We start from the raw sequence: 16,868 nt of genomic DNA, 5'->3' as shown, positions 1-16,868 counted from the left end.
TGTATAGATAATGTGTATGCAGCAGAGCTGTATGTGTGTGTATAGATAATGTGTATGCAGCAGAGCTGTATGTGTGTGTATAGATAATGTGTATGCAGCAGAGCTGTATGTGTGTGTATACATAATGTGTATGCAGCAGAGCTGTATGTGTGTGTATACAGCAGAGCTGTATGTGTGTGTATATATAATGTGTATGCAGCAGAGCTGTATGTGTGTGTATATATAATGTGTATGCAGCAGAGCTGTTTGTGTGTGTATAGATAATGTGTATGCAGCAGAGCTGTGTGTGTGTGTATATATAATGTGTATGCAGCAGAGCTGTGTGTGTATATATAATGTGTATGCAGCAGAGCTGTATGTGTGTAGATATAATGTGTATGCAGCAGAGCTGTATGTGTGTAGATATAATGTGTATGCAGCAGAGCTGTATGTGTGTAGATATAATGTGTATGCAGCAGAGCTGTATGTGTGTAGATATAATGTGTATGCAGCAGAGCTGTATGTGTGTGTATAGATAATGTGTATGCAGCAGAGCTATATGTGTGTATAGATAATGTGTATACTAACGTTGTGTGCTGTGTGAAAAGTTATGCTAAGTTTTTTATTTTTTTACAGAAGTTACTGAACTTAAAATTCCTCTTATTCATCTCAATGGGTTTTTTTTGCATGCCCTATTCAGGTTAATGCAACAGTGGCAGAAATGTCGCGAGTAACTGCATATAAACATAATCTAATGTATGCATGACATTCGGTAGTTGTGTGTGACATATATTTTATTAGCGTCCACAATGCAGTCCTGTCCTGGCTGGTCACCTAGGCAAGGAGCGCACTGCTCAAGTAGGCTCTTTGCTTTACAGCCTGCCAGTGTCACTCTGAAGGTGGCCGGATAGCTTGATCTTACCAGCTGCAGTCGCCCTATGCTTCTCCCATGCTGTAGAGGTAAAGCTGCCTGTGTTAGTAGCAGCCTGAGAGAGTGCACAGTTCAGACGAGGCATGACGATAGTCTAAACTGTCAATCTTCAGGAGCGCATCACCCCAGAAAGCCATTAAGGGGATCTTCTCATTGTAAGTACGTCTACAGCTGCCACTATGCCGCTAGTCCAGGGATGAGCAATTCATTTTCCCATGAGGCCACATGAGAGACTCTTGACTGTTGTGGAGGGCTGAAATTAATTCTGCTCAATATTAATGTATAATTTTTTTATATTAACATTAATGGTATCAATTAATATTGAGCAGAATTAAGTATGCTGACATATACCATATGAGCGCCCACATAGCCTCCCATATAGAGCATGAGCCTCCATATAGCCTCCCATTTACAGCATGAGCCCCCAAATAGCCTCCCATATACAACATGAGCCCAATATAGCCTATCTATATACAGCATGAGCCCCACATATAGGCCACGGGCCTATTATCAGTATTTGGTCAGTGTTCGGTCAGTATTTTTTCTCAGGAGTGGGAGCCAAAACCAGGAGTGGGTGATAAATGCAGAATTGGTGACTTCTTTCTATTATACCTTTTCTCTGATTGTTCCTCACCTGGTTTTGTCTTCCACTCCTGAGAAAAAATACTGATGGAATACTGATAGTGGGGCTGGCTGTGGCCTTATAATGTGTAAAGCCTCCCTATATACAGTGTGAGCCCCCCATAGACTCTTGTATACAGTGTGAGCCTCCCATATACAGTGTGAGCCCCCCTTAGCGACCCATATACAGTGTGAGCCCCCCATAGCGACCCATATACAGTGTGAGCCTCACATAGCCTCCTGTATACAGTGTGAGCCCCCCATAGCGACCCATATACAGTGTGAGCCTCACATAGCCTCCCATATACAGTGTGAGCCTCACATAGCCTCCCATATACAGTGTGAGCCCCCCATAGCGACCCATATACAGTGTGAGCTCCATTCAGCCTCCCATATACAGTGTGAGCCCCCCATAGCGACCCATATACAGTGTGAGCTCCACATAGCCTCCCATATACAGTGTGAGCCTCACATAGCCTCCCATATACAGTGTGAGCCCCCCATAGCGACCCATATACAGTGTGAGCTCCATTCAGCCTCCCATATACAGTGTGAGCCCCCCATAGCGACCCATATACAGTGTGAGCTCCACTCAGCCTCCCATATACAGTGTGAGCCCCACATAGCCTATTATGTACATATAAACATCCCATACACATGAAAAAAAAAAAACACCACATACTCACGTCGCTCCCGATACCCTTTAGACTAAAGTCGGACAAAGCTGACAATTTGGTCTAATGTGTATGGAGACCTCCAGTCTCTCCCCCGACAAATGATGTCATGGGAAAGAAGGATCCGGTCTGTTGAATTTCAACGGACAATCTTTTTGAGCGGCAGCGAAATAAGCCACTCTTAAAGCCAAGTTTTCCATTGTATGTGGGAGTCGAGATAATGTATAAGGATGCCTTTAGAACTGCTTGGTTTGAATATAAGATAATGTTGTGTTTGTATCGACCATAAAAGTGAGGGAACAATATACTTGTGTAAATGGAAAGGTAACAATGATGTTATAAAACTGGAAGCCAAGAAAGCCTAAATACTGATAGTAGCTGATCAAGTTTGTCCAATAGAAACTTTTAGCTCGTAGTCTCCGTTCTTGCTTATCCCAGAGGTTTAGGTTTGAGGTTGTGCAAGTCAGTTTCATCCACACCAAACACACTGAACAAGTTGTTCAAACGTAACCACTGCAGCCAATCACTAGCCACCATGGTGTCCACTCCTGTCACAATTAAGTCACATGATATCCCTGCTGGAAAAAAAACGGGACCTGACAGTATGAAGGGGGGGATCAACAAATGAGGTTTTTTTTTCTATGCTGGGGTGTTTTTTAGGAAAAAAAGTACTGTACAATTCATTTAATACATATTCTCTTCATTACAGTAGTAAAGACACTAAGCAGTATTAAGCTAAATAAGTGTGTGTGTGTGTATATCTATATATAATATATACACACACACGGACACACAAGTACACAATCATACACTAAACTACGTCTATCTTGCAGCCTCCTCTCAGGTTTTCCAACTGCCAAGAAATTCTTGGAGAATCTGTAAAAGTAGGGCACTGTCAGTAAAAAACAAAAATGTGATGCATCGGTGGTTATTTTTTTTTAAGCTGAAGAAACTTGTAGGCCCTGATTCATCAGTGTTTACGCCACATCCAACACTTGAAACATTGCTGAATTTTTGCGCAATGCACGAAAATGGAGAGTTTTGGTGTTTTCACACTAGTTTTGACCAGCTCTGCCAAAAATGTGAAGAGCTAGGGTGGGATGTCCTGCTCATCTAATTCATGATGAGCTGTGGCATACCTTACGCCACTAATCTTACTCCACTTCCTGACTGGAGTAAGATTTGTGGTGAGGCACACAACTTCTCGTCAGACACGCCTGATGCATTAAGTGATGCCTCTGACTCCAGCAACCCCCCTAATCAAGACAGGCATGAGCGAGGCCGGTCTTGTTGAATCAAGCCTGTAATGATTATTTTACAGTTCAGAGTGAATGCAGCTGATGTAGTTATATCAGCATTATGGACTATAAACATGTATCACATAAAATCTTTAAAAGGTTGGTACTGGGAGCAAAGGCCATCTCTGCCGCTGCTCCCCTTGTAGGGCATTGTCTGTGTTGTTGAGGGCAGCCAATCAGTGAGCTCAGCCGATCTGAGCGAGGCATTCCATCTACGCTGAGCTCACTCATTGGCTGCTACGCTGTCGACATGACATCAGCGAAGGAGCGAATGCCAGATACCGAGAGCAAAAGCAGAGACTCTCTGGTGGACCTGGGGAAGGTGAGTACGGTGTGATTTGTTTCTTTATAATAACCTGCAGCTGAGGACCAACATTTACTGAAGGAGAACAACCCCTTCAATAATTTATTATGGTTGTCAAATGTGTCCATAAAAAATGTTGGCTGACTGTTTTTTTTTGAGAAGCTGTTGGCAACCCTGCCTCCCTTGACTTCACTACTCTTCCCCCAATTCCAAGACTGCTCTGTAGGGGGTCACCACAGATTAAAAACCAGCTGGAGAAATCTATTAGCCACAGCACAAACAGGACTGATAGCACAGTCTTCATGTCCTGCTGTGATAGCACTGTGGACTGCTGCTGTGTGTCTTCTTCCTCCCCTCTCTCTGACCCGACTAAACTGACCTCCCAGAAGTGCAGCACTATGGATTATGCTCTGTAAAATGTGTAAGGAATCCTCGCCAATGCTGAGCTGCACATCCTACACATTATCTGCCTTGAGATAACCAGATCCCCTGACACCCGATGCCTTCTAGCAATCGATGTGGCTGCTACTGTGGTACTTATGCCCCTGCATTCTCCTGGCATTCAAACCCAAACTAATACTTTAGACAGCCAGCTAATGAAGCATGATTCATCACTCCACTGAGCAATTTTATACTGCCCCAGAGTGCAATTGTAGTGAGCCTCACACCACTCCATCTGACGCTTGGTGTTGTGCTTGGTGGTGTAAAGCCACGTTCACACGTTCAGTATTTGGTCAGTATTTTCCATCAGTATTTGTAAGCCAAAATCAGGAGTGGAACAATCAGAGGATCATAGAATCATAGAATCATAGAATCATAGAATGGTAGAGTTGGAAGGGACCTCCTGGGTCATCTGGTCCAACCCCCTGCTCAAAGCAGGATTCACTAAATCATCTCAGACAGATGTCTGTCCAGCCTCTGTTTGAAGACGTCCATTGAAGGGGAACTCACCACCTCTCGTGGCAGCCTGTTCCACTCATTAATCACCCTAACTGTCAAAAAAAATTTTCTAATATCTAATCTGTGTCTCCTCCCATTTAGTTTCATCCCATTGCTTCTAGTCTTTCCTTGTGCAAATGAGAATAAAGATGATCCTTCTACAATGTGACAGCCCTTGACATATTTGTAGACAGCTATTAAGTCTCCTCTCAGTCTTCTTTTTTGCAAGCTAAACATTCCCAAATCCTGCAACCGTTCCTCATAGGACATGGTTTGCAGACCAGTCACCATTCTGGTCGCTCTTCTCTGAACTTGCTCCAGTTTGTCTATGTCTTTTTTAAAATGTGGTGCCCAAAACTGTACACAGTATTCCAGATGAGGTCTGACCAAAGAGGAGTAAAGACCAATAATGACTTCACGTGATCTAGACTGTATGCTTCTGTTAATACATCCCAGAATTGTATTTGCCTTTTTTGCTGCTGCATCACACTGTTGACTCATGTTCAGTCTATGATCTATTAGTATACCTAAGTCTTTTTCACATGTACTGTTGTTTAGCTCTATTCCTCCCATTCTGTATATGCTTTTTTCATTTTTATTGCCCAGATGTAGTACTTTGCATTTTTCCCTGTTAAAAACCATTCTGTTGGTTGCTGCCCACTGCTCCAGTTTATTTAGGTCTTTTTGAATCCTCTCTCTCTCTTCTCTAGTATTAGCTATCCCTCCTAGCTTTGTGTCATCAGCAAATTTAATCAGTTTACCCTCAATTCCTTCATCTAAATCATTGATAAAGATGTTGAACAATACAGGTCCCAGGACGGAGCCCTGTGGTACCCCACTTGAGACATTCATCCAGCTGGATGTGAAGCCATTTACAATCACCCTTTGAGTCCGATCACTAAGCCAGTTATGAATCCACCTAACAGTTGCCTGGTCCATTGCATACTTGGTCATTTTTTCAATAAGGATGGTGTGAGATACTTTGTCAAATGCTTTGCTGAAGTCAAGATATACTATATCTACAGCATTTCCCTGATCCACCCAGTCAGTGATTCTGTCATAGAAGGAAATTAAGTTAGTCTGACATGACTTGTTAGTTATAAACCCATGCTGACTCTGGTTAATCACTTCATTCTTATCCAGGTACTTACATACATGTTGTTTAATAATTTGTTCAAAGATCTTTCCTGGTATAGAAGTCAGACTCACCGGCCTATAGTTCCCTGGGTCCACCTTCTTCCCCTTTTTGAAGATAGGAACAACATTTGCTCTTCTCCAGTCTTCTGGGACTTCTCCTGTTCTCCAAGAATTTTCAAAGATTATGGAGAGTGGTTCTAAAATTTCTTCTACGATCTCCTTCAGTACTCTGGGGTGTAATTCATCTGGACCTGGAGACTTGAACTCATTTATGTTAGCTAAATATTCCCTCACAATCTTTCTGTTTACAGATAACTTGGATTCTTCTATTCCTTTAAAAGGACAGTGAAGATCAGTTAATGTTACATTTTCTTTCTGAGAGAAAACAGATGCAAATTAGGAATTAAAAAGTTTGGCCTTCTCAACATCCTCTCTTACCATTTCTCCATTTTCATCCTGTAAAAATCCTATAGCATCTTTGACTTTTCTTTTACTTTTGACATACCCCCAAAATCCTTTTTTATTGCTTTTGACATCTCTTGCAAGCCTTAATTCATTGTCAGCTTTAGCTAACCTGATACATGCCCTGCAGGATCTGCAGACTGCATTATAATCTTCTTTAGATATGCCTCCCTCTTTCCATTTAATAAACATTTCTTTCTTTCTTTTTAGCATGTGTTTAAGTTCTGTGTTCATCCATCCTGGTTTCCTTAAATGCTTCCCATTCTTCCTACTTTTCGGGATTGTTAACGATTGTGCTTTGAGAATCTCATTTTTAAAAATTTCCCATCCTTCCTGGACATTTTTGTCCTTAAGGACATCCAGCCATTGGATCCCTCCTATTCTCTTTCTGAGTCTCTTAAAATCTGCCTTTCTAAAATCTAACCTTGAAGTTTGAGTCTTCACATGTCTTCCTCCTCTAGTTATCCAAAATTCTATAATAGCATGATCGCTGCCTCCTAGGGTCCCAGCCACTTTTACCTCCTCAACCATTTCCTCCTTGTTTATAAGGATTAGATCCAAAGTAGCAGATCCCCTTGTTTTCTCCCCTACCTTTTGGAAGATAAAGTTGTCAGCAAGAGAGGATAAGAATTTGCTTGACCTGTTAGTTTTACTTGAGAGAGATTCCCAACAAATGTCTGGATAGTTGAAATCTCCCATGACCACTACGTCATATTTTTTTGAGAACTTGGTCATTTGATACATAAAGAGTTCATCCATATCTTCAGCTTGCCCAGGTGGCCTGTAGTAAATGCCTACAATGGTGTCCTTTCCGTTGTTCTCTCCTTGTATTCTTACCCAAACAGTTTCCACAGAACTCCCAGTCTCTGAAGCTTCAATCTCTGTGCAGATATACGCTTTTCTAACATACAATGCGACACCTCCTCCTCGTTTATCAAGTCTGTTTCTTGCAAATAAGTTGTATCCTTTTAGCCTTTTATTCCAATCATGTGTATCGTCCCACCAAGTTTCAGTGATTCCAATGACATCATATTTCTTTTCCTGCGTTAGTAGTTCTAATTCTCCTTGTTTGTTGCCCATGCTTTGTGCATTTGTATAAAAACATTTTAGTTTGTGATTGGTTTCTCTTCCTCCCATATTTTTATTATTTAAATTGTTTTGTCTTTGTTCTTCCTTTCCACTTCCAGTAGCAGAGATCTCAATAGTATTTGTCAGCTGTATGGCTTTTTCTGGCCTTTTGCTTCCCTTCCCACATTGTTCTAGTTTAAAGCTCTCCTGATGAGTGCAGCAAGGCAATTTCCAAATACATGTTTTCCAGTCTTCGTAAGGTGCACCCCATCTCTAGCAAGTAGTCCATAGTATAGGTAATTCATTCCGTGATCCAGAAATCCAAATCCTTGTTGACGGCACCATCGACGTAGCCAGTTGTTCACCTGTAGAATCTTATTCCACCTCATTGTTCCATGGCCATCCACTGGGAGGATGGATGAGAAGACCACCTGCGCTCCCAATTTTTTCACTTTCTTGCCCAAGTCTTCAAAGTCACTGCAGATGGTTTCCAGGTCCTTTCCTGCGGTGTCATTTGTCCCCACATGTATTAGCAGGAATGGGTAGTGATCTGTAGGTCTGAAGAGTCTTGATATCCTGTCAGACACATCTTTAATTTTTGCTCCTGGAAGACAGCACATTTCTCTTGAGGTTATGTCTGGTCTGCAGATAGCAGCCTCTGTTCCTCTTAACAGGGAATCCCCCATGACCACCACTCTCCGTTTTTTCTTCACAACATTCTTCTTTCTCCATCCAGGAGGATTCTGAGGGCTTACAAGGTTATTCATTGCTGGCAAAGTCTTATCTTGCTGTATTTCTTCATGGTTCTCCTGCGAGAGAGCCTGGTACTGGTTCCTGAGCAGTATAGGTGCTGACTGCCTCTCTATCCTCCTGCTTCTCTGGGTCACATGCTTCCATTCCTCTGTTTCCTCAGGTGCAGTTCGAATTTCTTCTCTTTCTGAATCATGAAGAGATAATTCTGCTCTGTCTAAGAACTCTTCACCTTCCTTAATGATTTTCAAGGTAGTTAACCTCTCTTCTAGATTTCGCAACTTTTCCTCCAACAGGGACACAAGCTTGCATTTCTGGCATGTGAAGTTTGGCTTTTCCACTGGCAAGTCTGTGAACATGTAGCAGGATATGCAGCTCACCAAATGGCTCCTGGACTCTTCCATGTTCTTACTGTTAATGTTCTGAAAACAGTGAAAAAAGCTTAAAAAAAAAGCTTCAAAATGCCGGCGCGCGGTTTACCAATGTCCTCTTTTCAGCTCCAACAGCCAAAATCCAGTGTTCTTTGAGCTCACGGAGACTCTTCACTTACCCCAAAATGCAGTGGGAATATGCAAATTATCTCCTCAGGACTCCTCCCCTGGTTTACCGATGTCCTCTTTTCAGCTCCAACAGCCAAAATCCAGTGTCCTTTGAGCTCACGGAGACTCTTCACTTACCCCAAAATGCAGTGGGAATATGCAAATTATCTCCTCAGGACTCCTCCCCTGGTTTACCGATGTCCTCTTTTCAGCTCCAACAGCCAAAATCCAGTGTCCTTTGAGCTCACGGAGACTCTTCACTTACCCCAAAATGCAGTGGGAATATGCAAATTATCTCCTCAGGACTCCTCCCCTGGTTTACCGATGTCCTCTTTTCAGCTCCAACAGCCAAAATCCAGTGTTCTTTGAGCTCACGGAGACTCTTCACTTACCCCAAAATGCAGTGGGAATATGCAAATTATCTCCTCAGGACTCCTCCTCTGGTTTACCGATGTCCTCTTTTCAGCTCCAACAGCCAAAATCCAGTGTTCTTTGAGCTCGCGGAGACTCTTCACTTACCCCAAAATGCAGTGGGAATATGCAAATTAACTCCTCAGGACTCCTCCCCTGGTTTAGAGGAAAAGTATAATAGAAACATGGCACCACTTCTGTATTTATCACCCACTCCTGGTTTTCGCTTACAATTACTGATGTAAAATACTGACCAAATACTGAACGTGTGAACGTGGCCTAAAAGTGGCTCTCAGCAGAGGATGGTATGGCAGTAGACATAAAAACTTCAGGTGCTATTTTCTTTGTCCTAATTGTATGTCAAAATGCACAATATCAGAACATAAAATAAAATGCCAAAACATACAACAGAAAGGATAGTGAGTAAAATCACATTTTTATTGGATGCCATATGTAAGCTAATTCTATAGGAGTTAAAGACTTTGTCCTGGTATATACTATTGATAACTTAAACAGAATAGCTCCATTTAATGTGTAGTGGCCACTGTAGGTTTTGTAGGTAAGCTAATATTTAAAGGTAAAATGTCCTCAGAAAATAATCTATTGTTTAAATCAGGTTTTTGTATTAAATGTATTTTTAAATCAATATCTATATAAAAAAATAATTAGCAATCTTGCATTTCACAATGATCACTGGGGATATTTTAGACTCATACCTCTTGTCCTTTCAGGATTTTTTTTTAGCTGGCTTATTATTATCAGAGCAACACAACAGCCTTGGAATGAATTAAACCCCAGGCTTTACATGAAGTGAGCTAATCAACCAGTTATACTTAAAAGGGTATTCCCATCTCCAAGATCCTATCCCAATATGTAGTAGGTGTAATAATAGTAATATTGGCAAATATCTTCAATTAGAAATGTAGTATAGTATTTTTGATTCGTTATCTCTCTTACCGCATGTGCAGGCATTGCAGGACCTTAGGTATCCACGGTTACGACCACTAGCAACTAGCTAACTGTGACTTTATCAGTGGACGTAACCATGGATACCTAAGGTCCTGCGATGCCTGCACATGAGGAAAGAGACCTAGCGAATCAGCAAAACTATACTACATTTCTAATTGGAGATATTTGCGAATATTACTATTATTACACCTACTACATATTGGGATAGGATCTTGGAGATGGGAATACCCCTTTAATAAAGATTGACTGATCTAATAAACTATATTCTATATAGAGGACTTTTGTTTTTGTTGTTATTATTATTATTATCAGAGGCGAGATTACAATCACAGGTAACACCTCTATCCATAGCTGATAAACAGGATCCACCGTTCACAATCAGCAGTATCACAGCTCCCCCTGCACCTCTTGCCTTCACAATGGTCCTTGCACACACTCATGAGTTGCTTCAATACAAAAAAATTGAGTCTGAGTTAATTTACTGCAACTAATGTAAAACATAGATTTCCTGAACAGGAAGTTAGAGTCTTAAAAAAGCCCATGTGGACATTGTGAAAATTGCAAGATTACTAATTTTTCTTGTTAATACAGATTAAAAAAAAAAAAAACTTTGCCAAAAATAAAAAAAATACAGGTAACACAAAAACCTGATTTAACTTCTTAACATATAATCACCTACATGTACCTTGGAGTGATCACATGTGGAGGAGGCTCAGAAACTGAGCTCTCTCTGCACAGGGTAGACGCCTGCTGAATTACATAGGCAGCACTTGTCTAACAGCAGTGGCTGGAGATGCGTTACGATCGCTGATGTTAATCATTAAAACTGATCAAAGTGCCATATGTACCCCAAATTGGTATCAATAAAACTGTCATCTCAGGGCATAAAAAACAAGCCCTCACACCGCTCCATAAACAGAAAAAATAAAAATGTTACAGATCTTAGAAAATGGTGATACAAAAAAAGTTTCCTTTTACAAACTTCTGAATTTTTCTTCTCGCCAAAAAAATATACATGCAAATTTGAAATCACCATAATCATACAGACCCCGAGAATCATGCTGCTAGGTCATTTTTACAACACAATTGACGCGCCCACTGGGGCCGTGGGGTACTCGGTGCCGGGCTGGTCGGTGCTGGGGATGTCATGGTGGCAGTGACCCATTCCGTGGCCCCGGGCGGTCAAATAATTAAAGAAAAAGTAAAAGGGGAATAAAGTTTTTAGAGATAATGTTTGTGACGCCCCCTGTGGTATGCGGCTATATAAGGCCGCCGCTGCAGTGCAGATCCACAGGAGCTGATGGTGACGCAGCAGAGTTGGTTCAGCTCTCCACAGGGAGAGCTTAGCTCCAAGGCAGGAAATAGAGATGTTATGAGGTAGATGTTGGTGCAGTGTAGTGCAGGGCTGGTGATGGCGCAGCAATTATTCAAGGACACAGTGCGGTGCAGTCTTCAGGTTTTACTCACAGTTGTTAAGTTCCTCAGATTACAGTCACTGGTGTGCAACCGCCCACGTCGTCCTGTGTCCTCCGGGGTAGTGATACAGCAAACTCTCAGCTATCTCAGAAGCACTGGGACGGGACCCCGTTCTATGTACCTTTCCAGGTCGTCTCACTGCGCTGGCTCTCACCCTCCTGCCCTGCGCCTCACAATCAGTGTCCCAAGCCAGTGGCCTCGGACCTTGTTGGGCGACTTGCTATCCCCTGGACCCTATGTGGCCACCTTTTCAGCGATATAATTGTGGGTTTTGGCTGCAACACCTTGAAAATGCTGCTGCCTCCGGTTGGCTAGCTGAGCCTGGTTGTTCTCCACTAGTTTGGGGCCGGTCTCCTTCTGCGGCCTGATCCCTCCACGTCAGTGTGAATTCCGGTGCACGGGTGGCTTCCTGCACTCACCGTACCCCTGGGATCCCTTCTGTCTCTGAAGCCTTTCCCTCTGCTCCCGTCCTCTCACACTCTCCTCCTGGGCCTCTCTTACTAGGCCCGGCTCCTCTCTCTCTCCTGAGCGGAGCTCCTTCTGAGCTCCCACTCCTAACTGAACTTGAACTTCTGAGCCGTACTGGACCCTTCTAGATGTTTCTCTGTCTTTTATACTCTTCCTGTCTGTGCTCCACTGATCTACTTCCTCCACCCACCTCCTCTACCTAGTTCCACCCTCCAGCTAGGGACCAAGGACTGTGCTCTCCCTTAGGAGCAATCTCGCCCTTCCCTCCTGAAGTGGAGTGTATTGGATGTGGGTGTGTGGGTCCCGGGTAGTACTCCGTCCTTACCTGAGAGTGGGGTACCACACCGCTGGGTGAGATGCAGTACCTTTGTGGCAACTGGACCCGCAGGGGCGCCACACAATGAATACCATAAAAACTAAATAAAATAAAAAACAATTGCAGAATTGCAATTTTTTTACACCCTTTCACTTGGATTTTTTTTTTCAACATCATTTTTATTTGATTTTTCAAAACACAAATACATAACATACATCTAATCTGGTACATAGAGAGGTAATAGTGCCCGTACGCAGACTGGGTCTATAACAACTCTATTCACATATTTAATTGGTATAACAGATATAGCAAACAACAAAATGAATTAGTTGACAGTATGTCTTATATATCATTAACCCCTTAACCCCCGAGGGTGGTTTGCACGTTAATGACCAGGCCAATTTTTACAATTCTGACCACTGTCACTTTATGAGGTAATTACTCTGGAACGCTTCAACGGATCCCCCTGATTCTGAGATTGTTTTTTCGTGACATATTGTACTTCATGATTGTGGTAAAATTTCTTCGATATCACTTGCATTTATTTGTGAAAAAAATGGAAATTTGGCAAAAATGTTGAAAATTTTGCAATTTTCAAAATTTGAATTTTTATGCTCTTAAATCAGAGAGATATGTCACACAAAAGAGTTAATAAATAACATTTCCCACATGTCTACTTTACATCAGCACAATTTTGGAACCAAAATTTTTTTTTGTTAGGGAGCTATAAGGGTTAAAAGTTGACCAGCGATTTCTCATTTTTCCAACAAAATTTACAAAACCATTTTTTTAGTGACCACATCACATTTGAAGTCACTTTGAGGTGTCTTTATGACAGAAAATACCCAAAAGTGACACCATTCTAAAAAATGCACCCCTCAAGGTGCTCAAAACCACATTCAATAAGTTTATTAACCCTTCAGGTGCTTCACAGGAATTTTTGGAATGTGGAAGAAAAAAATTAACATTTAACTTTTTTCACAAAAATGTTACTTTAGACCCAATTTTTTTTATTTTCACAGGGGTAACAAGAAAAAATGGACCCCAAAATTTGTTGTGCAATTTCCCCTGGGCACGCAGATACCCCATATGTGGGTAAAAAACACTGTTTGGGCGCACGGCAGGGCTCGGAAGGGAAGGAGCGCCATTTGACTTTTTGTAAAATTTGCTTGAATTAGCGGACGCCATGTTGCGTTTGGAGAGCCCCTGTGTGCCCAAACATTGGAGCTCCCCCACAAGTGACCCCATTTTGGAAACTAGACCCCCAAGGCACCTATCTAGATGCATAGTGAGCATTTGGAACCCCCAGGTGCTTCACAAATTGATTCGGAAAAATGAAAAAGTGTTTTTTTTTTCACTTTTCATTTTTACGAATCAATTTGTGAAGCACCTAGGGGTTCCAAGTGCTCACTATGCATCTAGATAGGTGCCTTGGGGGGTCTAGTTTCCAAAATGGGGTCACTTGTGGGGGAGCTCCAATGTTTGGGCACACAGGGACTCTCCAAATGCAACATGGTGTCCGCTAACAAATTGAATGGAAAATCGGCTCAAATTGTTAGCGGACACCATGTTGCGTTATTTTTTTATTCTGTTCCGCGTGTGGTAAAATTGATAAGGCAGCTTTATTCTTCGGGTCAGTACGTTTACAGCGGTACCACATTTATATCGTATTTCTATGTTTTGCACTTTTACATAATAAAAGCAATTGTATAGAAAAAAATATTTTTTAGCATAGCTTTATTCTGAGAGCTATAACTTTTTTATTTTTCGGCTGATGGAGCTGTATGGCGGCTTGTTTTTTTGCGAGACGAGATGACGTTTTCAGCGGTATCATTTTTATTTATATTTGTCTTTTTGATCGCGTGTTATTCCATTTTTTGTTTGGCGGTATGGTGATAAAGCATTGTTTTTTGCTTTGTTTTTTTTTTTTTTGTTTTTTTACTGTGTTCACTGAAGGGCTTAACTAGTGGGACAATTTTATAGGTCAGGTTGTTCCGGACGTGGCGATACCAAATATGTGTACTTTTATTGTTTTTTTTTTTTTATAATAATATTTATTGATGGGTACATTATATTTTTATTTTTGGTGGATTATTTTTTTTATTTTTTTTTAAATCTTTTTACAATTTTTTTTTTATTTTTTTTTCACTTTCTGATAGTTTTTATACTTTATTACTTTGTCCCACTATGGGACTTTCACTTTTTTTTCTCTGATCGCCTGCATGGCACAGGAATGCAGCACCATCCCTGTGTCATGCAGGCTGTCAGCGCTGGACAGGGAGAAGATTGTTTGGAGATGCACTGCGCATGTCCAAAAAATCTTCCTGCTGTCTGGTGACCCGGATGTTGTCATGACGACATTGGGTCGTCATGGCAACATCCTGGAAGCCACGGCAGACAGCGCTGGAAGCCGAAAGAGGAGGTGAGTATCTGCGATCACCTCCCCTTGCCTCCGCAATGCTGCGATCGACTTCGATCGCAGCACCGCGGGGGTTAATGTGCTGGGAGCGGTGCGTGACCGCTCCCTGCACATAGTACCGGGTGTCAGCTGTGACAATCAGCTGACACCCGGCGGCGATCGCGCCCGCACAGCCTGTGTGCGCGTGCGATCGCCATGACGTACTAATACGGGTCTGGCTCTTAAGTCCCAGGGCACAGACGCGTATTAGTATGTCAAATGTTGTTAAGGGGTTAAAGCCATCATGGATAATTAATGCATTTATATCTATGCCAGAAGTCCCGGCCCATTGATTGTTCCTCTCACCATTCTCTTCTTCATTTTAAGTTAAATGAAGTGGACCTAAGTTATTTTTGAGATGTTCTAGTATATACCATGCTGTAGATGTAAAGGGTTCTACCATTTTCCTTTTGTCCTCTATTGAACAACAATTTATAATAAACTGTTTCCATTTTAGAAGGAATTTGCCTGCTTGCTTCTCTTTATTACATAGGGCATCTTGTTGTTCTACCTCCATATAATGCTTCATTTGTGCTATTAGTTCCCTATAGGGGGGGGATATTGGGATCTAGCCAATGTTTTAGGAGCTGTTTTTTCGCCAATATAAGCCAGGTTTTCAGTAGCTTGGGGGTACTTCCTATTAATTTGTTAGGGTTGTTTATATTAGTCCAAACATGCAGCAGGGCTAAACATGGAGAAAGGACATATCCTGGTCCCCATGTGGTGTTAATCATGTCAGCTACCTGGTCCCAATAGGAAACCGATGCAGGACAGGACCAAAGGCCATGTAGGAGGTCAGAGTGTGGATATTGACTCTTGGGACATGCAATTAGTCTATTAGAAAGTGTGTCTTATATTGGTAGATTCAAGGCGTATATTGCACCATGCATGATTTTGAACTGAGTTTCTCTCTACGACTCATTTATAATATGTTTCCTTAATAACCTCCAACCCGTTCTAATCTTCTCGGGGATATCTACATCATCAAATTGTTTCCAGTACTTAAAAAAGGTATCTGGGTGTGTTTCCACAAGGTTAGGTTTCATTGATGAATATAGTGTAGATATTGAGGGGGTACCCATTGGAGATGACAGGATATTATCCAGTTCATTTCGGGAAGTTTCAAAGGTAACATCTCTTAAATTAGCCATGACGGAGAGTTTGATCTGTTCATATTGGAAATAGTGCTGTGGGGGTAGTTCATATTTCCTAAAGTTTCTGCACATGTTAGCCAACTCTATTCAATTGGGCGAGGAAGGTGAGATATATTCACAACACCTGCTTGTTGCCATTTTAAAAATAATTTATTTTCACTACCTTGGGGGAATTCTGGGTTGTGCCACAACGGAAAGTGTTTTGAGATTCTGAATTAAAGGCCATATTATTTCCTGACTGCTTTCCATGTAGCGATAGTATCTCTAAAGATCACGGATTTCTTGATTACTAAGGGTAGCGAGGTAAAACGTGAGTGGAGGAGAGCTGTTAAGTTTTCACTTGGATTTTTTTTATCCGTTCTCATGTAGATCATATGGTGAAATGAAAGGTGTCATTCAATACTACAAGTTGTCCTGCAAAAACAAGACCCAAATGGCTCTGTCAATATAAAAATAAAAAAGTTATTGTTCTTGGAAGAAAGCTAGGAAAAAATTGAAAGTGAAAAAATGAAAAATCGCCCAGTCGGTGACTGGAGTTGCATTTCTGGCATAGAAAACAATGGCAGATTTGATAAATTTGTTTGGGGCGTAGTCCTCCCCACCTCCACCCATTTAAGCGGAGCTGATCCAAAATGGCTGGAAAAAAATTAAAGTTGCAAAATTCTTGTACAATTGCACATCTTTTTGGCATAAAAGCTTTCATGAATCAGTCCCTCTGTTTTTATATAAAGCATACAAAATATATAAGATTTTCTCATAAAGCAAAACAGATCCATACTAAACCAGTACCGAAAGGCTTACGGAGCTCAGCTTGTGCCTTAATTATACATGAAGTCTTGTACTGTACAAATATAGCTAAAATATTTTACAAATAATAACAAATAATTACAAACCACATTTGGAACAATTGTGTA

The sequence above is a fragment of the Phyllobates terribilis genome, unplaced genomic scaffold (genome assembly GCF_046119375.1).
Source record: "Phyllobates terribilis strain yellow unplaced genomic scaffold, ASM4611937v1 Scaffold_2__4_contigs__length_985480577, whole genome shotgun sequence".
NCBI classification, from domain to species: domain Eukaryota; kingdom Metazoa; phylum Chordata; class Amphibia; order Anura; family Dendrobatidae; genus Phyllobates; species Phyllobates terribilis.
Note: the sequence above shows the minus strand (reverse complement) of the source record.